We start from the raw sequence: 24,408 nt of genomic DNA on the forward strand, positions 1-24,408 counted from the left end.
TGCCTTTCTTTGTGATTGGAATGAAAACTGACCTTTTCCAGTCCTGTGGCCACTGCTGAGTTTTCCAAATTTGCTGGCATATTGAGTGCAGCACTTTGACAGCATCATCTTTCAGGATTTGAAAAAGCTCAACTGGAATTCCATCACCTCCACTAGCTTTGTTCATAGTGATGCTTTCTAAGGCCCACTTGACTTCCATGCCATGTAGGGACACCAAAGATGGATGGGTCATGGTAGAGAGTTCTGACAAAGTTAATAGCTTAATTAGTAAATATTTATTGTCCACCTGTTTTACAGCAATTGTGTTTGGTATGAGTAACTTAAATAGGAAATTCCTCTTAAGAAATTAGTAATTTATCATAAGGGAATGACCTATGAAAATTCTTTAAAAACATTGTAATCAGTTTAATAGTAAGGAAGTGATCGTGGCTGAATCCTAGCAAAGAGAAAATGAATTTGGATTTACGTAATCAGATTCAGGGAAGATTTCACCTTTGTAGGTATTAATTATGAATGATACTTTATATTGCATATTATTCTTTTTAACAGCAAATAACTTTATTCTCTCTGATAGCTCTTTTGCACTCTCCTGACTTTCCTCCTTCATTACTTCTCCTCATCATTATGTTTTCGTTTTCATAAAAACTACAATTACAGTACTTTTTTAGCCCTGGAAAACATACATGTATATCTGTCATGCTAATCATTTTAGCCCACAGTGCGTATATAATCATTTTAAAATGGTTTTTTCCTTATCACTTTCAAGAATTTAACACTGTGATAACCTGATATAGGTGACATTATGGTATGATCGCTGCATTCTTGTTCCTTTGACCCGGTCCTTCACAATATTTGAATATATGTTAATATCCTAGTCATGTAACTCAGTCAACTTGATTTGTGTAACCTCCAGAGCTATGCTAGCATCATGTTCTTAGGAGTTATCTAAATGAAATTCCCTCACTATTACCAAATTATATTACTTCACAGTTAATCACAGGGTGCTTGGATTACTCAATGAAAAATAAGTTTAAAATTCACTTTCAACTTTGAAAGTTCAAAGTAATAAAGAGAACATAAGAATTGGCCTTAAGGCCAAATATTATTAATTATCTCTATGGAGAAAAGGAGTAAAGGCCACGTTGAAGGGGAGAGTTTTAAGGCTGTGTATGATTGTTTTGCCTGTTTGTGTATGCACATGCACTTTTTACCATGTTTGGAGGTATATGCATGCACATGCCTTCCCTGGTGTCTCAGACGGTGAAGAGTCTGCCTGCAATGCGGAGACCTGGGTTCAATCCCTTGGTTCAGGAGATCCCTTGGAGAAGGAAATGGCAACTGACTCCAGTATTCTTTCCTGGAGAATCCCATGGACAGAGGAGCCTGGTGGGCTACAATCCATGCAGTTGCAAAGATTTGTGCACAACTGAGTGATTAATAAGTCGACTTATTCCATTCTCCATCACATACTCACACACACACACACACACACACACACACACGCACACACACACACACAAACGTGCTTAAAACATTGCAGAAGGTCAGACTTAAATATTTTCTAGTTAATTATTTTTTATTTCAATATATGAAGTCATTTCCCATGATGAACCCTTCACATGTGGGAATCTTGACTATACATAGGCATCATCACATCCTTATGATGCTTCTAAACTCTAAATATACAGGCCAGTCTGGCAGCTCTGATCTTCACTTTCTTCTTCATCATTTGATCCCTCGCTTTCCTTACAGAGCTACAGATGCTGATTGAGCAGAAGTGATAAGTGATGAAGTGAATCTTTCCAGTCCTTCAAAAGTTTGATAAAATACAAATAAGTGGAAGACTAAATTTTGTGCCCTTAATTAGAAAAAACTTATATATACAAAATGTAAAATATTATATGTACTCTAAGCATAGATCAATATTTAATAACAGAAAATAAAATTTCAACCTATTGAACAAACCGTTTTAGAATATTAAAGAAGTAAACATCCCATTTAAGAATAATAGAGTATAGAAATAGTGTTATACCATAGTAAAAGTAGAGCATAATGTTGGTGCTTTGATTTGGGGAAGTTTTTCTGGATAAAATATGCAAAATATTTGAGGCCTATTAATTTTCTAAAGTAAATTATAGTGAGGTGATAAACTTTAACATTATGCCACAATTTACAGTACATTTCTATTTAATAAAAGCTTTTATAAACAAAATTTTACTTTTTATATATTGCAAAGTCCTCCATATTCTTAATTTTTTCTTTCTTTTTTTTTAACTTCTCTCTCTTCCCACAAACAAATATTCATATAAACTATACTTGAAGGAAAAGGTTAAGTTTTTAGACCCACTTTATCATGTTTGGAGTTGTATCTTTGGCAATTCACAGCCTGTAATTCAAAATCCTTGAGGGACTACTGCCGTCCTAGGCCAGGGAAGTGATTTGGAGTGGCCTGAAGGTCATTGAAGGGTATATTCTCTGAACCTCTGCATTCGCATTTTGCTGTGTCATCAATCTTGTTCATTGGAAAGCGTGACAGTTTGTCTGGACAGCACTACATAAAGGATAGCAAAAGGTTACTGTTAGGTTATGAAGATTTTCTGACAAGCACAACATGCCAAGGTTTATGTAAGCGTAAAACAAACCTTAAACTTGAGAAGTGCTTTGTAAAAGAGTTTCCTACTTCTGTTTTCTAAAGATATTTTGAAGTCTGAGTTTATATATTCCAAGTTTCAGACATGAACAATCTTTTACAAGGTCCTCTAATATTATTAAAGAATGTTGTTGTTTAATTGCTCAGTCATGTGTGACTCTTTGTGACCCCATGCACTGTAGCCCAACAGGCTCTTTGGTCCATGGAATTTTCCAGGCAGGAATACTATAGTGGGTTGCCATTTTGTACTCTAAGAGATCTTCCACAGGGACTGAACCTGTGTCTCCTGCTTGGAAGGTAGATTCTTCTACCACTGAACCACCAGGGGAGCCCTTCAAAAGGTATGTAGAAGACAAAAATGTAAGCTTGAAAAATTTAAATATATATATTTATAAATATATATCAGTTCAGTTCAGTTCAGTCTCTCAGTCATGTCCGACTCTGCAATCCCATGAATTGCAGCACGGCAGGCTTCCCTGTCCATCACTAACTCCCAGAGTCCACTCAGACTCAAGTCCATTGAGTCAGTGATGCCATCCAGCCATCTCATCCTCTGTCGTCCCCTTTTCCTCCTGCCCCCAATCCCTCCCAGCATCAGGGTCTTTTCCAATGAGTCAGCTCTTTGCATGAGGTGACCAAAGTATTGGAGTTTCAGCTTTAGCATCAGTCCTTCCAATAACAGCCAGGACTGATCTCCTTTAGAATGGACTAGTTGGACCTCCTTTCAGTCCAAGGGGCTCTCAAGAGTCCTTTCCAACACCACAGTTCAAAACCAGTTCAATTCTTCAGTGCTCAGCTTTCTTCACAGTCCAACTCTCCCATCCATACATGACCACTGGAAAAACCATAGCCTTGACTAGGTGGACCTTTAGATATATGAAATCAGAAAGTCAATCTTGCCTTCCACAAAGAAAGGGGAAAGAAGTGTCCAATTTTTTGAAATACTATTTGTATCTGAAAATGGTACAGTGTAGTAGATTAAATCTTTAAAATAAAGAGAGGGGCTTCCCTGGTTGTCCAGTGGTTAGGACTCTGTGCTTCCACTGCTAAGGGCATAGGTTCGATTCCTGGTTGGGGTACTAAGATCCCACATGCCCTGTGATATAACCAAAAATTAATTTTAAAAATTCCTTTGTGATCTCACCTTAATTGTCATCAGCGCAGAAAAATAATTTTGTTAGAAAGATCAGAGATTTTTTTGGATGCAGAAATAGAGCAGGGTTATATTTTGACTGTCCCACCTTGAATTTAGTACAAATCACTCAGCCTTCTCATATGTGAAGAAGAAAGAAACTGAAAACAACATTCTAACTCCCTTTTATCTTAAGTTTTCAGTTTTCTCTCCTTACTTAAAATACTTGGGATCCTCTCTCATGTCTGGACTTTGTCATTATAAGGTGCCTCTTTTCAAGGCTTAATGCTGCTTCTAGTCAGTGAGGCCCATGGAGTTAATGGGAAATTGGTCATATGTGAGCTTTTTTTTTGGCGTGGCCCACCAAAGTTTAGTCATTATCAGAAGAGACCTATAGAATTCAACAATCAGGGGTTATGTACTCTTTGCAGACTGTCATGAGTGATTTACTTCTTTAGCTTATCCCCCTACCCCCAATTCCATTCCCCATTCCAGGAGATATAAATCTACATAGGTTCAGGATCTTGTGTATAAATAAGTTAAAATAAAAGTCATTGTCACTTTGCCAATAATGAAAATAAGTATAGACAAAAAATATAGGTATTTTACTTTCCCTAAAAATGATTCATATAGTTAATATGTATCAAAATAATACATTGTCTAAGAAATTTACAAGTATAACCAATGTGGCTCTTCTATTTTAATGTTGAAATAATCATAGCCTTCACAATATCTTTGTATAGAAGTTGTACATAAAATAAGAAATTGACAACCTTATAGACATAAAAATATTGCATAAAAACCTATTTAAACATTCTCATGTGGCAGTGTGCATAGCCTCTTCTTATTATAGGGTCATGGCTCAGATGGGAAAGAATCTGCCTGCAATGAGGGAGACCCATGTTCCATCCCTGGGATGAGAAGATCCCCTTGAGAAGGGAATAGCAACCTACTCAGTGTTCCTTCCTGGAGAATAAAAGTGAAAGAACACTTTGACTTTTTACTTTCATATTTCTACTAAATTTGGAAAGCACAGATATTACCATCATGGGTTATCTAAAGAGAAATGAGAGTATGAGTCTTTACTAATTTTTATTCTGCAGGTCTCTCCTGTCATTTAAAGTTTACTTTAAATGCAAATGTGTTATTTTGTATCTGTTAATTTGGAATGTTACTTCATTATTTGCCTTACTTCAAGGAGTATTCAGACATTTTGTTTAGCTATTTTGTCCCAGAAGCCCAAAGCAATTATTTGCAAATCTATGCACAAGACATTATTTTCAAGAAGTAGTCAGTAGTGGGTCAATAATCAGCTTAAAAACTATATTGTGTATAAGTGTGATCCCGAGCTATTAAAAAAAAGTCAGTACACTCAAATATAAATGCAAGAGATAGAACATATGATAATTATGCACACATAAGAATGTAGATATTGCAGTAACAGATACTGCTTCCATGTGTGGGATCCATGTCCCCACTGTATGAAAGAAAGTAAGTGTTGGTCGCTCAGTTCAGTTCAGTCGCTCAGTCATGTCTGAATCTTTGCGACCCCATGAATCACAGCATGCCAGGCCTCCTTGTCCATCACCAACTCCCGGAGTTCACTCAGACTCACGTCCATTGAGTCAGTGATGCCATCCAGCCATCTCATCCTCTGTCGTCCCCTTCTCCTCCTGCCCCCAATCCCTCACAGCATCAGAGCCTTTTCCAATGAGTCAACTCTTTGCATGAGGTGGCCAAAGTACTGGAGTTTCAGCTTTAGCATCATTCACTCCAAAGAAATCCCAGGGGCTGATCTTGTGACCCCACGGGCTGTATAGCCTGCCAGGCTCCTCAGTCCATGGAATTTTTCAGGCAAAATTACTGGAGTGGGTAGCCATTCCTTTCTCTAGGGGATTTTTCAGATCCAGGATCCAGGGACCATACCTCAGTCTCCTTCATTGCAGGTGGATTCTTCACCATCTGATCTCCCAGGGAAGTCCAATTGTTTTTCTATATAAAATTTAATTATTGCTATTATTATGATCATTACTACTATTACCTCAGTCATTACCTGAAAGAGGGCCTGATAAGCTTCCAGGTAATTATCATAATTGGAATATTTTAATATAATTTACCCAGACCAAAACTGGTTCTAATACTTGAGACAGAGTTTGTGATACCCCGTTTCTGATTTCTGAATTGCCTATAGGCCAATTCAGTCCAAAAGCAATGGTCATTCTGGAAAATAGATCCTTCAGAATTGCATCACACCTAAGTAAGAAAGTGATTTTACATGAGGTGATATTTTCTCAATACAAATGATAGGATTACCCAGGCATCCACTATATCTCAGAGTAAATGCCATTTCAGTGGACACATGGGCAAAATTTGGGAGATGGTGAGGGATAGGGAGGCCTGGTGTGCTTCAGTCCATGAAGTCACAGAGTTGGACACAACTTGACAGCTGAACAAAAAGAACAGTAGACACACAGATGCCCCTGAAAGTAATGAGATAGGAAATTCATTAACACTTATTTTCTCATCATTGCTTTATTTTTTTCCTCATTCTTTTTATTTTCTCCTTTTTTTGGTTGTTACTCTTCATTTTCTTGTCCTTTATTTTTCTGTTTGCAACAAATACTATATACTAGAAACATGGATATTCTGGTACAAGTATTACTGTGTCTAATATAATCTGGACTGTATTAGTGTATATGACTTTTCTCCCGTATTCTGAACATTTCTCAATCTTATATTTTATCAGGGAAAATTACAGAAACATCCCATTACTAAGCAGGAGTCCACTGATTCAGCACCACCATCAGCAAAATCTCTTTATTGACAAAAAAAAAAAAAAGTTTAATTCAAAACACAGTGACTTTTCAAGGGGAATGTTTTGAATTGTCCTCAGGGGAAATGCATGTAAAATAAATGAGGACTTCTTGGTATGCATAGTAAGGCAGTGTATTTCATCCCTACTTCCTGGTGGAAAAAAAAGAGAAAGACACAATAAAAAGAGAAAGAAAAAATATTTCAGAGAAACAAATGAGAACTATTAGGTGAGATCCCATAGTATGTTTTATAGTTAGCAAAATATAGAAATGTTGCCTTCACATAAGAATAATTCCCTCATTTCAGTTGAGTGTGAGTGTAAATTTGATGCTAGGGTAGATTTAATAAAAGATTTAACTGACTTTCAAAAGATGAGCATATGAAAATTGTGCTCTGGAAATGAAAATGCACTGAGATGAAATTATATGTATTCATTAGTGTCAGAACACAGAAGAAGAACTACATAGGTCATAACCAGGTAAACATTTGCCTTTAGATCTGCCTTCGTCTAAAAATGCTTAATTTAATTAATAATCTTACTAATTGTACAACACTTCTGAGCATTCTAAAGTTGGTAAATGACTCCAAAATTTTTTGGTGTACACTTTTCCTAATAGCTTTAATAAAAAGAATAACATTGAAAAAATACATGCTTAAGAGCTAATGACTCAATTTCTGTCATCCTCATATTAATAAAAATGTAAACATTATTTCCTGATCCATCATCTGTAAAACAAGAAGATAGATAATCTCTAATGTTCTTTCAGCTGTAACTGCCTACTGATACGTGAAAATATGTTAAATCCTTTCTGGCAATATTTCATGGAAATATGTATCCCAATCAAAAACACTAGACTAATTTTTAATAATCATAAGCAACCTTCTCAAATTTGCCATATATTACAAGAAATGATCCTGTTTGAACTTTTAAAAATACTGAATTCTCTGGAGTCACAGATCTTTTCAAAACAATTGTGAACTCTTAACATGAGCATTCTACCTTCACTGTAGAATTTGTGGGGGATATTTCCTTTTGATTCAAGACCATTGATTTGTATTCAAGCATCATTTGTCTATGATTATACTGTTTTTCTCTCCTTTTCTGGATGTTTCTGAAACCTCTCTGTTCTTTGTGCGGTCCATTTCAGTGGTCACCACCACAAAGGCTCAAGGAGTATTTCCAAAGTGCGAATATTTAATCTTCCTGACTTTTAAAAATTTCATGCAGTTTTTTTGCACAGTATCTTCAAAGTGACTGAGTGTATCAAACAATTTTAATCCCCAATACACTGTGGAGTAGAGTAATCCTCTTTTAATTGGGCAAAAGAAACATAGGAAGATAAATTCATTTAATGTGGTGAAGGCTTCTTTTTCTTCCAAGTGATTCCCTAAGATCCATGTCTCAACTCAGTTTTCAATTATCTTACAGTTCTTCTACAGGATTTTATAGTTGCTTCATTGTTCCCCAGATTTACATTAAGATCTAAGATGGGGTATAGTACTAAAGTAAACAGTGATAAAAGCAAAAGTTACGAGAATTGTGGAAACTCTTATTTCCCAAATTAATTATCTTATATTTGTTTTGCTTAAAAATAAAGTTGAATAAGAAGAATTATTAGCTAGGACTTATTTTCTGAGGATGCTCTCATCTAAGGTGTAGACCTCCAAGGTAGAAAATGACTTCCTTTGGCTTATAGTAGGGAGAAATATGGGCTTCCCTGGTGGCTCAGATGATTAAGAATCTGACTGAAATGTGGGAGACCTGGGATCGATTCCTGGATTGGGAAGATCCCTTGGAGAAGGGTATGGCAATCCACTCCAGGATTCTTGCCTGGAGAATCCCCATGGACAGAGGAGCAAGGTGGGCATGGGGTTGCAAAAGAGTTGGACATGACTGAGCGACTAAGCACACACACAGGGAGGAATATACTGGGGCTTCAAAGGTGCTAGTGGTAAAGAAACTGCCTGCCAATGCAGGAGATATAAGAGATGCCAGCTTGATTTCTGGGTGAGGGAGATCTTTTGGAGAAGGAAATGTCAACCCACTATAGTATTCTTGCCTGGAGAATCCCATGGACAGAGGAGTCCGGTGAGCTACAGTCCACAGGGTCAGAAAGAGTCCAACATGACTGCAGCGACTTAGCACACATACACACGCACAGGGAGGAATATATCTACATTCTTAGAGAGTGAAACTCAGATCTCAGATACTTAGAGGTATGTTGCAAAGATAGCATGTTACTGTAGATAAGATTAGAAAAAAAAAGATTTCAGAGACATGTATGGCACATGGGTGGGCACTTTCCCAATTCAGTTTTTAACACTCTGATTTTCCAAATAGAAGATAACAGGCACAATGAAGCAGATTGTATTATCTTGCATTTTATATATTTAACAGCTATCAGATTCTCAGATCTAATTTAATATTAGTATTGCAAAAAGATGATATAACTTTCTTTGTTGCATTTCATGTGTTAATAAAGGAAAAATAGCAGTTGAATCACACAGGCCTTGCTTCAGATTTAATAATTCTGGGTTCTAAATAAATACTTCAGGTAGCTGGCTTACATTTCCAACTGTTGCATCAACATGCCCTAAAATATGGGCTGATTAAAAAAAGTGTAGGGGCAAAGGGGCAGAAGCAACCATTTGGGGGAATTATATAAAAATTATCAGAACTAAGTAACAATTTTATCTCATTTATTTTGTTTAGCTATGTCCTTTCAAACATATTTCTCTTGCTAACTTGGGAAATTTTTAAGTATTCTCAACTACCATAAGGAAGGATAGGGAGTTATATCTTTAGCTAAATCTTAGCAGGACTTTTTATATTATTTTAACAGCAACAGAGGGGAAAAGAAAACTACATGAAGTTTAAAGATTTTTTTTCAGATTTGAAATTCTGATTTGTCTATAATGCCTCATTCTTTATTAAAGGGCATATTTCATCTCATATAGTCAAATGACTGAGATGAGTAATTTGCATTTTAACTCCAAATCTCAGTTTCATTTTGGATATATTTACATAGCCTCCAGAAATTATTATACCTTTATTCTCTAGACAAACCAGAATGAATGAGTCCATTAAACTTGTTCACCTAAAATTTTAGAAAAATGGGGAAGAGAGATTTTTTAATAGCTTTGAATGAGTTGATGAGTGATCTTTCTTCAGAAATTAGAATTCACTATTAGAATTATTTTCTATTGATCATAATTGCTATATGTTATATACTCTGGCTCCATCTCTTCTAAGATACTAAATTATAGAATTTAAAGAGTATTAAATGGAAGTAAATGAAAATGTATTAAATTATCTTCCAGTTGTTCAGTGTTTTATGTTATGCAACCTATTCAGACTTTTGAATTTATTCCATCGTTTTTGAGATGAGGACTCAGTCACCCATCACCAAAACCTTGGTGCAATTATTTACTTCTCCCTCTCTCCTTTACATAGGGCTTCCCTCATAGCTCAGTTGGTAAAGAATCCACCTGCAGTGCAGGACACCCTGGTTTGATTCCTGGGTTGGGAAGATCTACTGGAGAAGAGATAGGCGACCCACTCCAGTATTCTTGAGCTTCCCTTGTGGCTCAGGTGGCATGCTTCCAAGGTGACACAATTGGTAAAAAATCCGCCTGCCAATACAGGAGAGGCAAGTGATGCAGGTTTGATCCCTCAGTCAGCAAGATCCCCTGAACTAGGAAATGGCAACCCACTGTAGTATTCTTGCCTGCAAAATTCCATGGACAGAGGAGCCCAGTGGGCTACAGACCATGGAGTCATAGGGAGTCAAAAATTACTGAGCATGCACACACTCCTTGACATCAAATTACTTAGAGATAGCATCCTATGGAGGGCTGCCCTGGTAGCTCAGCTGGTAAAGAATCTATCTGCAATGCAGGAGACCTGGGTTTGATCCCCGGTTTGGGAGGATCCCCTGGAGGAGGGCATGGCCACCAACTCCAGTATTTTTGCCTGGAGAATCCCCATCGACAGAGGATCCTGGTGGGCTGCAGTTGCAAAGAGTCAGAGGCAACTAAGCCCAGCACAGCAGCAGAATCCTATGGACTCTTTGCCTGTGTCCTTAGCACTCATTGTTTCAGTTTTATATTCACTGATAGCACTCTGGCCGAAACTCAGAATCAATTTTTATGGTCACCAATGACCATCTATTTCCCCAATCCAATAGCTCCTTGTTGGTTTTCCTATAAACTGACCAATATCACATCCTTAACATAGTCTTTCACTTTGACCACCAGAAAGTCAACTTATCTCTCAGTTCCTCAGTTTATTTGATGACCTTAACTTTCTCATATATCTCAAAATTCTGTCCTTAACCATCTTCTCTTTTTAGTCATTTCTCCTCTAGTGATGCCAAATATTCCTTACCTCTGTACTTGAGGGCCTCCAACATTTTTATCCCTCATCTTAATTAACCCCAATTGCAGACTAATAGTTGCAAAATATGTTTCACCCAGATGAAAATGACACTCATTCTCTTCTCCAAAGCTTCTCTAGCTCTGTTTTTTATTTTCATGAAAGGTATGGACTACCCAAGCATTTTCAAGAAGAAACAAAATGATCTTTATCGAACTTAACCGAAAACACTTACTTTTCCTTTTTTTTTCCTGTGTTACAACAAAGCAGTTTATTTGTGATCAGTGTTTGAGACTCTATACATCCTTCACAAATTTAATTTTGCATAATCTGATATTCCTCTTAAAACTTAAACTTTGAACTGCTAGACTTATTTCCCTAGAACAGAAGGGCTGGTATAAGTTATCTTCCAGAAATGAGGTACCGTTTCACAGAACTAGTTTCTTTTTTGTTTGTTTTCTAGTTTTAGAGAACTAAATTTTCATTTGTTAAAATCAAAAAGTAGGAAAAGATGTTCTTTACAAATAATTTTGATCAAGTATGTGTTCAAAGAAAGCAGGATAAAAAGGCCTTTTCACTAACATTCTGTATGTACTGGGTTGTTGTCGGAATAGGAATTAGCTTCTGTCATTTGCTAACAGAATGAGTAGGGGGGAATGGGATATGTTGGGAATTTCATAACGGGTAACAGAACCATTCTCTTGGGTAAACCATAGGCAGGGGCAGCTGCGCTATAACCACAGGGTGTTCGATAGCCTAGAGCTATGTATGTAGCCGGGAGCAGCTGTGGCCCCAACAAAAGCCCCCCCTTGTTAGAGTTCCTCTTCCTCTGCCCTGAACAGCTTGGACTGCTGCAGACACAGCTGTATTCACAACACCCTTTGCCTGAGGGATAATCTTCTTTTTCTTATTATTTCCTGCATTGGGTCTAGAAAACAGCTTCTCCAGGGCAGCTAAAGCTGTGCTTGCTTTGCCACTTTCTTATTTGGACCTGCACCTCTGAATTTTTGTCCATCCACTTCTACCTCCATCACAAAGCGTTTGTCGTGGCTTCCACCAGTCTCCGAGATGAGTTCATACTTGAGACCTCTTCTTTTTTCATTGAGCTCCATTACAGGATTTTTGCCACTTGCTGTGAGGATAGGGCCCCGAGTTCTTACCTCTAAGGTACTGGAGATTTCAGTTGTAGAATTTCCAGTATTATTGCTTGCGTTTGAAGACACTTTCATTTCTGCCTTCATTTTCTGACTTTTCATCAGAACTCATGCATTCAATATCTGCATCAAAGTCCATTGGGTATCCCATTGCCTGCAGTACCTTCGCTGCTACGTGAAGCTTTGCTGTTTTCTTGGATGGTCCTGAGGCTTCATATGTTGTACCATCCACATCTACAGACATTGTGAAGACTGGGGCATGGACAGGGCCAGACTGAGATAAGAGCTTATACTGAAGCCCAGGCCTGATCTGATTCAGCCTCATTAGTGCATTCATAAGGTCTATCACTTTACTGTCCAGAATTTTCCTTAAGTTTCATTTCATCTTCTTATTGGGATCTTTATCATCCCCTAATCCATCTTCAAATGGCCTCTTCAGAGCTGAAGACCCAGCACCTTCTTTATCAGTAACTGACCAGGAATATTTCTGAAAAGGCTTACTAGATGGAAGGGGGTCCATCTCCAGCGCTTTATAAATCTGAACAAAGGCTGATAGTCTGAGTGCATGCTGTGCACTGTGGGTAATATCTTCTTTTTGCTGGATGGTCATATAGCTCAGAGCATCTGTTGGATCTTGCTCACAAGGATCATGAAGACCGGGACCCCCAGAAAGTAGAATTCCAGATGCCAGACACTCCATTACTCATCTCAAGGCCTCCCCAGTACCCAAAGGTCTATTACAAGTACCTACAGACTTTTCACATATAAGCTCTAGTGGCCATCCTTTTAATGGTGCCCATGTGGGGACTCTGTTGCACAAATCATGGAGAATGTGGAGGACAGTTACACATCACTTTAATCCATTTGCCCTTGCCTGAAACCATTTGGCATGTCGAAGAGACACCAAGGCATTCAGGCATTTCTGCCTGTCCAATAAGTCTGGAGGATATTTCATCGCAATGTTTTCTCTGTCCTTCTCCAATTTGTCTCTAATTAGAGGGGAATCACCTTCAAAGTTAGTGTGGATTCTTTTCTTTCCAAATTATAATAGATGCCTAATCTACACATTGTTCCACTTGATATTTCTCTTCTGTGAGTTTCTGAATCTGAATAGGAAGATTATCTTTGACTGTACTTAACAGGGTCTCTGTGGGTTTGTCTTTGCACATTAAAACCAGCTCCAAGTCCATATCATCTTTAATCAGCAAGTCTTTGGCAACCAGGCCAATCCTCATCACAACACACAATGTCCGACCACCTTGATCCTTGGAATAGGTGTATACGGCCTCTTCCTTCTTTACTTCTGTCCCACCCTCTGCTTTTGTACCTTTACTTGTTTCATCCAGCCAATCTGAGACATGTTTAAGAGCACACTCAACAGTAGATACCATATTCTGAACAGCTTCAAGTTCCTCTGGAGATGGATAAATTGTCGAATGTTTCACCATAACATGGCGATCATCATTGGCAAAAGATCTGATAGATCTCATGGTTTTCTATAGTATTTTAGCTGCTTCTTCCGATCCTTTCCCCTCTTTCTTGTTGTTTTCACTAGACACTGCTTTGTGTAACAGTACCTCCTCATAAGCCTGAGTCCCCTGATGGCTCAGAGTCAATATGGCAAAGATATCTGAAGGCTTGTTCTCTAGAGTACACCGCACCGCCGCACTCTGCCCACGCCAGGTCCCTGTTCCCACTCTGCCACCGCCGCCTCCTCGTCAGCCAGCTTCACTGGCTCTTCAGCCCAGCCGGGGCGGCGGCAGTGGCTGCTGCCCTAGTGTCTCTCGGGGCTCCAGTCTCCCTACTTTTACTTTTTTGTTTGTACCTTGCTTAAGGTTAGCATTTATATCATTGAACAAAAGAACAATTTTTTAGCAGTGTCTATGTCATACATATTCTAGAGTATTGAAATACATTGGTAAACAAGAGAAAGTTTCTTCTCTAAATTTATTTTTATTTTATACTTAAGAAGGTAAAAGGGACAACAAATATATATTGTTCAGTCACACAGTTGTGTCTGTCTCATTGGAACCCCATGGACAGCACACCATGCTTCCTTTTCCTTCACCATCTTCTTGAGCTTGCTTAAAGTCATGTCCACTGAGCCAGTGATACCGTAAAACCATCTCATCCTCAGTCATCCCTTTCTCCTCCTGCCTCAGTCTTTCCCAGCATCAGGGTATTTTCCAATGACTCAACTCTTTCCATCAAGTGACCTAAGTCTTGGAGATTCAGCTTCAGCTTCAGTCCTTCCAATGAATATTCAGGGTGGATTTTCTTTAACATTGGCTGGTTTGATCTCCTTGCTGTCCAAGGGACTCTCAAGAGTCTCCTCCAGCACCACAGTTCAAAGGCATCAATTCTTTGGCACTCAGCCTTTTTTGTTGCCCGCTCTCACAATCATACATGACTACTGGAAAAACCATAGCTTTGACTATACAGACCTTTGTAGGCAAAGTAATGCCTCATCTTTTTAATATGCTATCTATGTTTGGTGTTGCTTTTCTTCCAAGGAGCAATAAACATAATTTCAGAAAATAGATGCTGGGAAGATAATAGTGTGTCAGTGGAAAAAGGTAACTTTGCATAGACTGAATAAGAGGCCTTTCTAGGGGGAAATAACGCTTAAACCTCATGTATATATTAGAAAGAACAGTCTAATTTAAAAGTCCCAGAAAAAGCATCTTAAATAGAAACCATAGCATGTGCAAAGGTCCTGAGGTGGTGGCAAGCTTCACATGTTTGACTAATGAAAATAGCTTTCATTGCCTGAATGATGACTAATTTAAGAATGCTTAGTTTATAACCCCTTGAAGCAGTAAAAATTTAAAACAAAATCAAGCAGCAATGAGTGGAATAAGAAAGCAAAATTCCCTTTTGCCTGTCTACTAACTCATCAGCCTCATTTGAGGGCTTCCCTGGTGGCTCAGTGTTAAGCAATCCACCTGCCAATGCAGAAGACGAGGGTTGAAAATATCCCCTGGAGAAGAAATGGCAACCCACTTCAATAATCTAGCCTGGAAAATCCTATGGACATAGGAGCCTGGTGGTTTACTGTCCACGGGGTCCTAAAAATTAGGCTTAGAACCTAAGCAACAAAAAGACTCACGTGAATTTTATAGTTCAGGAGCATTTTCAGAGTAAAGGAATATTGGTAAGACATTTTGCATTGAAGTTGATCAGAGTAATGAAATTATTTTACTGAACTGTTTTATTTATTATGTTTTAACACCAAACTATCCATTACTTCAATAAACTACTATTTCTAATGAGTTATTAGAATGACAAAAATAATCCATTTGTGACCTATATATTTTAATTATTATAATGATGTGCTCAATATAAAATTTGCTGATTTGGGAGATAATTTTGTAGTCAACAACTTGATTAGCAAGTCAAAGTGATTTCCCCAACCCTGTCTTATCTTTAATAATAGATATACAAAATATTTTTACTGTTCTTTGACAACCTTTAGTTTTCTAATTGTAATATTGTAAGCATATACAAAAAAGAATGTAACTGACAACCAGTTATCACTTCTTAAAAAAAGAGAATTAACAGTTTCCCAGATATCCTTTAGGCATCTTTTCTTGGAAAAGAGAATAATATAAAACCAAACTACTCCTCTGCCCATTGTTGCATCATTTTCTTAATCTTCCTCCTTAGAAGTCACCAATATCCTGAGATTGCTGGACATGTTTTTATACCCTTACCACATACATTATATCTGTAACACCATAGTATTGGTTTTCTGTTTTTATTTGTTGAAGGAATATTTAATATAATGCTATATTAGTTTTGGGCTTCCCTAAGGCAATGGCACCCCACTCCAGTACTCTTGCCTGGAAAATCCCATGGACAGAGGAGCCTGGTAGGCTGCAGTCCATGGGATCGCCAAGAGTCGGACACGACTGAGTGACTTCACTTTCACTTTTCACTTTCATGCATTGGAGAAGGAAATGGCAACCCACTCCGATATTCTTGCCTGGAGAATCCCAGGGATGGGGGAGCCTGGTGGGCTGCTGTCGATGGGGTCGCACAGAGTCAGACACGACTGAAGCGACTTAGCAACAGCAGCAGCAGATAACTGTTATTAAAGGATCTGCCTGCAATGCAGGAGTCCCTGGTTTGATTGCTGAGTCAGGAAGATCTGCTGGAGAAGGGATAGGCTGCCCACTCCAGTATCCTTGGGCTTCCATTGTGACTCAACTGGTAAAGAATCCATGTGCAATACTGGAGACCTGGGATTGATCCCTGATTTGGGAAGATTCCCTGGAGAAGGGAAGGCTACCCACTCCAGTATTCTGGCCTGGAGAATTCCATGGACTATATAGTTCATAGGGTCACAAAGAGTTGGATACAACTGAGTGACCATTGACTATTGACTATATGTTGGTTTCAGGTAAACAACATGATGATTCACTGTTTATTGAAAAATGGCCACAATAATAATTCTTGTTAAAATCTGTCACCATACATAGTTAAATTTTTATTCTATATTCCCTTGTGATGAGAACTTTTAAGATTTTCTCTTAGGAACTTTTGAATATTCAGTACAGTATTTGTACTTTATATCCTATGACTTAATTGTTTTATAACTGGAAATTTCTACCTTTGACCCCTTTTACCCTTTCTATTCCACAAAACACTCCCCCTCCACTCTGAAAACCACCAGTCTGTTCTCTGTATCAATCTTCTTGCTTTGTTTTTACTTTCTTCATATAAATAAAATAATATAGTATTTGTCTTTCTCTGTCTGACTTACTTCACTTAATGTAATGCCCTTAAGGTCCATTCATGATGTTGCAAAGGGCAAGACTCTATTCTTTATATAGCTGAATAGTATTCCATTGTGCGTATACACTACCCTTCGTTTATCAGTCCATCTAGCAATGAACACCTGTTTCCGAATCTTGGCTTTTAAATAATGTTACAATTAAGATTAGGATGCATATTTCTCTTAGAATAACATGTTCTTACAGAGAGAGAGAGGGTGAGATGATTTGGGAGAATGGCATTGAAACATGTATAATATCATATATGAAATGAATCACCAGTCCAGGTTCAATGCATGATACTGGATGCTTGGGGCTGATGCACTGAGACGACCCAGAGGGATGGTACGGGGAGGGAGGAAGGAGGGGGGTTCAGGATGGGGAACACGTGCATACCTGTGGCGGATTCATGTTACTGTATGGCAAAACCAATACAATATTGTAAAGTAATTAACCTCCAATTAAAATAAATAAATTTATATTTACAAAAGAATAGCCTTCAAGCTAAAACCTGAAAGAAAAAAAGATAAGTTGGTTTATAATGTGTTATTCAGTGTGTATAGTGTTACAGAATTGCTTTTGACACTGAGATTTTCCTTTTTGTTATGGATTTTATTATTGAGGTGTATTTCCATGTAACATTAATTTCAGGTATATAGCATAATGAGAGCTTTCCTGTTGGCTCAAATGGTAAAGAACCTGCCTGCAATGCAAGAGACCCCGGTTCAATCCCTGTGTTGGGAAGATCCCCTGGAGAAGGAAATGGCAACCCACTCCAGTATTCTTGCATGGAGAATCCCATGGACAGAGGAACCTGGAGGACTATAGTCCATGGGATCACAAAGAGTTGGACATGACTGAGCAACTAACGCACACACACATATAGCATAATTATTCAATATTTGTACATTTGGTAAAATCACCACAAAAACTCTAGTTAAAATTCATCACCATATATAGTTACAAGTTTGTTTTTCTTGTGATGAGGATTTTTGAGATTAACCCCTTGGCAACTTTCAAGTATGCAATATATTGTTATTAACTATAGTCACCATGCTGTACTTTCCTTCCTTATAATTTATTTTATAACTGGAAGCGTGTACCTTTTGACCCTCTTCACTTATTTTGTCCACCCCCACTCTCCACCTCTGGCAGCCACCAAACTGGTTTCTCTATCTATGAGCTTGATTTTTGCCTTTAAATTACACCTTGAAGTAAAATCATACAGTATTTGTTTTATGTGTTGTTTCTAATGTTAGTTCCAAAATACAGCACACAAGTAAATATAGAAGAAAAGTAAATAAAAATTGGAGGAAGTCCAAAATGCATAAAAGCATCTATTATGAACTCAGATATTTAGTTAGATATCATATTGCTTCTTTTCTCTTTAAAGAATTAAAAGTAATGTGCAAAGTACTATTGAATTACACTGTAACTAGAAACACTCTTAATTTTGCACAATTACATATAAACTAAGCCCATTTTTCGGTGGCCAGTATTAGTATAACCTGTTCTTTAAAAGGCAAATTTATTTTGAGAGTGTTAGAGGTTATTTTTTTTTTCATATTTGGCTGTTAACACTATCATATTTTCTGCCTCTAATAAAATCAGAAAACTTTCACTGAGCATCTCAAATATAGCTCTTTCCCCATTTGTCACATCTGTTTACTTACATTTTACTGCCATTGTTTTTAAGTAAAGTATGAAGAGTATATTATCATGTTTTAGTCTCTGGGCATATTCCTTAAAAAAAGAAGACAAAATTAGATCTTTTAAACTCACATTTCATTGAGATACATTGACTGTATCCCTGAGGTCATTGAGGATGTGAGGAGAGAGGGAGGTCGGGTAGGTCTAATAGCACTTATTGCAAAACTCTGTTAGAATCTTAGAAAGCATAGAGTCCAAGGCTCTGCATTTTCAAACATTTCTTTTTGTGCTTCATATTCAAGATAGTCAGAGAAATATATACAGACTTGGGAAAAAAACAAATTACAATTTATACTGTATTTAAACTTTCAGAATTTATCATCAGTTGATACAGTTTTTGTTACAAGATCTGGCCAGATTTTTGATATTGGTTTTCTAGCATTAATCATCATCATTTTTGCATATTTCATAAAATACATAAACCTACTTTGAAAATGCAGTCAGTAAAAACAACTCCATTTTAAAGTTGCCTCCAGTGAATCACGTAGCTATTTGAATATATTTTGAAAAAATAAATAATTCATTTTAAACACTGTAAGAATAGCCTTTATGGTATTAAATATCTTTCTATTAAAGTCTCAAGATATTAAAATATTGTAATTTCTATTATTCATTTTTTTCATATAATGAAATTATAAATGTCTAAACTACTGTTCAAGGTACTTATATTTAAGGAAGTGAAATTTTAGAGTTTATATTATTTATTTATATTTATACACATATTTATATAATTTACATTACATATTTATCACATATTATTTATATAAAACATATATTATTTATAATTATAATATTTTTGTGTTGGAACTTTTATACCAAATTAATTTTATCTACTTGACATCAACCCCTAAAATAGAGACCTCACAAATGATACATCCCCAAATATAATTTTATTATATATATTATCAATTTTATTTTTTTAATGAGTAAAGATACTCAAGCAAAGACTCAGTTTTTTAAGCAGTTTAAATTTAGTAGAAAAACAAGTGTAAAATCAACTAAAAATTAAAGAAGATAAGTTTTCCCAACATTCTGACAAAAACTTAGAAATCATAAACCTATGAGGTAGCCTGGACAATATATTGTCATTTTCTTGATATTGTTTGGGGTCAAAGCAAGGCACTGCGGTTTGGACAGGATCATGTTGTGGGTACTTGGATTCAATATAGAGGAAGAAACTGGGTTTCACAGCTAATCTCAGGAGTCCATATTTCCAGGTTCTCAGGAATTACAAGGACCAAAAAGTACACAACTGTTAAGCAGAAAAAGTTAGTCTCAGTGATAAAGATAATGAATAGCAATTAGACTAATTTATAAAACTAATTATACAAATAGAAAATATCTGTATTATATTTGTTAGGGATTCTATTATGTCTTATAAGACTTTGGGTTTGTAGATTTTATAATTTCTAAGATGTTTTCAGAGAAGTTACTCCAACTGGTTCTCACAGTAGTTCAGTGAATGCATTAAACTGAACACATTAGAATGTCTTTATTTTACAGAGTTACGCTGAAAGCTGAAAATCAGAATTGAACCGACTATTGTAAGACCACATAGCTGTAAGCATTCTGACCAGCAGAAGAACCAAGGTCTTCTGTTAAGTGTTGTGCCTACAGGTATCTAAAAAGTCAAACAATAGAACTCATAATTAAAAAAAAAAGAAAAGACTCCTCCAAATTTATGTCTGTAAACAGGCAGATAAAATCACACAGAAATTGAAAAGATAAAATTGACTTCTTAATTATAATAAATGAAGTTGAGGTTGTTGACACATGCTGTTCTCAAAAGAAATAAAAGCTTGGCTGCTAAAACAGCCCCCGCTTAAGAACAAGAAACAAAAGAATCAAGATAAATAGCAGTGACGAACCATTTTATTTGCCAATTTTTCTTGATAAAGTCAATTTGTCTCTTGCTCTTCAGTTTATCTGTATATGAAATGGGAAAAAATGTCATCAGACTTTCTGTTACATTCTAAATCAAATAGTTGACTTTCAACCATGGTGTTTTTATTTTATGAAGTCCAAAGATGATTTATCACTGCCACCTTTTGCACAGTGTGGTTTCTGAAATGGTAGAGCAAGTTTTAAGTGATGGCTGATAATGCTTGTTTTCACAATAACCCATTAAAGGCATGGGTAAACAATAAATATGTTATTCTAGATTATTTTATATGGTATAAAATATAATACTTTATAAGAAGACATAGGAAGTATCTCAAATAAATCACATGTGTGTTTATAACTCTATGCTTTTACTTCATTGCCAGTCTTTCCTTACCATGTATTTGTGAGCTTAACACAAAACTTTATGCTAAGTAACATTCCTACCCAGGGGAAACAGGGCATCTGTTTGTGGAGACAGACAAATGTACACACAACGTTTACTCAGTGCTAAGAGGGTCAGCTTCATACTGCTTGTGGAATTTATAAGGCAAAAGTTTCTGTGATACATTTATAACTAAAGATATTTAGGAGGCAGAATGTCTAGGTCTGCTAGAGAGAGGGAAATTTAGTGTCTTATCTAGAGGGTGGCCTGTCTTTGCATGAAATAGTTCATTGTTATCTCTAATTTGCTTAAAGAAATATCTAGTCTTTGCCATTATATTGATTTCCTCTCTTTCTTTGCATTGTTTTCTTAAGAAGGTTTTCCTATCTCTTTGCTATCCTTTGGAGCTCTTCATTCAGATGGGTATATCTTTCTTTTTCTCCTTTGCCTTTCACTTCTCTTCTTTTCTCAGCTATTTGTAAAGTCCTCCTCAGACAACCATTTTGCCTTTTCACATTTCTTTTTCTGGGGGATGGTTTTGATCACCACCTCCTGTATAATGTTACAAACTTCCATCCATAGTTCTTCAGGCACTGTGTCTATCAAATCTATTCCCTTGAATCTATTTGTCACTTTCACTACATAATCACAAGGATTTGATTTAGGTCATACCTGAATGGCCTAGTGGTTTCCCCTACTTTCTTCAATTTAAGTCTGAATTTTGAATCATAAAGGAGTTCGTGATTTGAGCCACAGTCAGCTCCCAGTCTTGTTTTTGCTGACTGTGTGGAGCTTCTCCATCTTTGGCTGCAATGAATATAATCAATCTGATTTCAGTATTGGCCACCTGTTGATGTCCATTTATTGAATGATCTCTAGGGTTGTTGAAAGAGGGTGTTTTCTATTTCCAGTGCGTTCTCTTGACATAACTCTGTTACCTTTAGCTGTGCTTCATTTTCTACTTCAAGGCCAAACTTGCCTGTTGCTCCAGGTATCACTTGACTTCCTACTTTTGCAGTCCAGTCCCCTGTCATGAAAGGACATCTTTTCTCGGTGTTTTCTAGAGGGTCTTGTAGCTCTTCATAGAACTTTTCAAATTCATCTTCTTCAACATCAGTGGTTGGGGCATAGAATTTATTTTCTTTGGCTCCAGATCACTGCAGACAGTGACTACAGCCATGAAATTAAAAGATGCTTGATCCTTGGAAGTAAAGCTATGACAAACCTGGAGAGCATATTAAAAAGCAGAGATATCACTTTGCAACAAAGGTCTGAATAGTCAAAGCAATGGTTTTTCCAGTAGTCATGTATGGATGGGAGAATTAGACCATAAAGAAGGCTGAGTGCTGAAAAATTGATAGTTTTGAACCGTGGTGCTGGGAAGACTCTTGAGAGTGCCTTGAACTGCAAGGAGATCAAAACAGTCAATCCTAAAGGAAATCAACCCTGAGTATTCATTGGAAGGACTGAGGCTAAGCTTCAATACTTTGGCCACCTGAGGCAAAGAACTGACTGGAAAAGATCCTGATGCTGGGAAAAATGAAGGCAGGAGAAGGGGATGATGGAGGATAAGATGGTTAGATGTTATCACCGATTCAATGGACATAACTTTGAGCAAACTCTGGGAGATAGTGAAGGACAGGGAAGCCTGATTTGCTGCAGTCCATGGAGTCGCAAGGAGTGGGACACAACTGAGCCACCGAAGAACAACAGAGCAGGACAAGACTGAGTGACTGCACAAGGACAGCAACCAGAGCGTGACACCAGAACAGTGTCTGGGAGTCACAAATAACGAGTGCATTTGCATTACTGGAAAGTTATCTAAAGCAATGACCAGGATGATTTTTCAGCTAAATGAAATATTAGACAAGTTGTTAAAATTTGAGGTTAGATTACGCACCAGCAAAATGTGGTATTTGTCAATGCCCACTGTGCCCTGGCAGGCTACAGTCCATGGGGTTGCAAAGAGCTGGACACGACTGAGTGACTAACTGTTGCTCAGTCAAAAATATTCTTTGTGTTTCACATTTGGAGTGTGGTTCTTTGGGTTTTCTATAAGTTAACATAATAAGTAAATGGAGATACTGCAAAGAATTTGTTCCTACTCCATGAAGGCCTGCTCACAGTCTGCCAACATCACAGCTAATTTCTGATATGCAAACCATAAAAAGTTCTTTATCTTTAATAAGACAAGTACTTGAGTTATTCTAAAATTTAAAAACATAAAAATGGTAAATATTGTGGCTTCTGGTTTCTTTTTCTTTTTGGTGTTTGTTGGGCAGGGATTTTTGTTTAATATCATGGTACTAAGTAATATTTCCTTTTAATGTAATTCAATAAATATTTTTTGAAAAAAATTGACCTATAATATTTATAAATTGACTCAAGATATCTTAGGAAAAATCCATAAAGGGAAAAATCTCATAAAAACTGATAGCTCAAGTAACTGTTGACGAATGGGCCAAAATATAATTTTTGAAAATTTAGATTAAAGGTGTGAATTATATTACATATAGATAAATTTATAAGATTTAAATGAACAATAGCTTTGATCAGTTGTTCATTACCTTCCACAAAATGTGCTTAACTATTATTTTATAGTTTAAAGGGTTTGATCTCAGTATTCTGTCTTATTTCAACATATCTCAATGATTTTGAATGTCTCAATGTGTAAGATATTTCTTTTTGTAATAAGTGTTTTTAAGTAAATAGGAAAACAATTCCTTTTGACAGTCATTTCCATGCCAGTTAAGACTCACTTGGTTAAATCTAGGAACAAATCAGTCCTTTCCCTTTAGCTTAAAAACAGGATGGTAGAGACATCTTCTCATACGTTGATAATTACATATAACTAACACCTCATACTGACATCAAAGGTTAATAATACTCTGCCATCTCATTGATGTCTGTAAGGCAGCTGCTGTATTGGTGTGGGGTAACAATTAAGAGAATCAACCCTAAACCTCATTTCTGGGTTCAAGTGCTAGCTCCATGTCTTCCATGCTGTATGAGGCAAAGTAAAGTTACTCAGTCATGTCTGAGTCTTTGTGACCCCATGAACAGTAGCCTGCCAGGCTCCTCCATCCATGGGATTTTCCAGGCAAAATTTCTTGAGTGGGTTACCATTTATTTCTCCAGAGGATCTTTCTAATCCAGGGATCAAACCCAGATCTCCCATGCTATAGGCAGGCTCTTTACCATCTGAGCCACCAGGGAAACCTATATGACTTCAGGGAATTTACTTAGTCCCTCTGGGCCTCAGAATTCTCAAATTTATAGGGGAAATAACAGCATCTTCATCACTGTAAAATTATGGTGAAACTAAAAACTGAAAAATGGCTCAGTTATGTCTGGCTCTTTGTGACCCCATGGACTGTAGCCCACCAGGCTCCACCAGGAATTTCCCAGGCAAGAATACTAGAGGGAAGTTGTCATTTCCTTCTCCAAGGTATCTTCCTGACCCAGGGATTGAATCAGATCTCCTACCTCAGAGGCAGATTCTTTACCGTCTGAGCTAACAGGGAAGTACAAG

The 24,408-nt window shown here is 37.0% G+C and overlaps 1 protein-coding gene and 1 pseudogene across 1 annotated transcript in view; one reads left to right on the forward strand and one right to left on the reverse strand.

The window, feature by feature from the left end:
* CDH18 (cadherin 18) overlaps positions 1–24,408 on the forward strand; it is a 1,279,339-nt gene that overhangs the window by 558,758 nt on the left and 696,173 nt on the right. The gene's annotated exons all lie outside the window — the stretch shown is intronic.
* Positions 11,482–13,795, reverse strand: LOC138421542 (spermatid perinuclear RNA-binding protein pseudogene; annotated as a pseudogene).

Source organism: Ovis canadensis, chromosome 16 (genome assembly GCF_042477335.2).
Source record: "Ovis canadensis isolate MfBH-ARS-UI-01 breed Bighorn chromosome 16, ARS-UI_OviCan_v2, whole genome shotgun sequence".
Classification (NCBI taxonomy): Eukaryota; Metazoa; Chordata; class Mammalia; order Artiodactyla; family Bovidae; genus Ovis; species Ovis canadensis.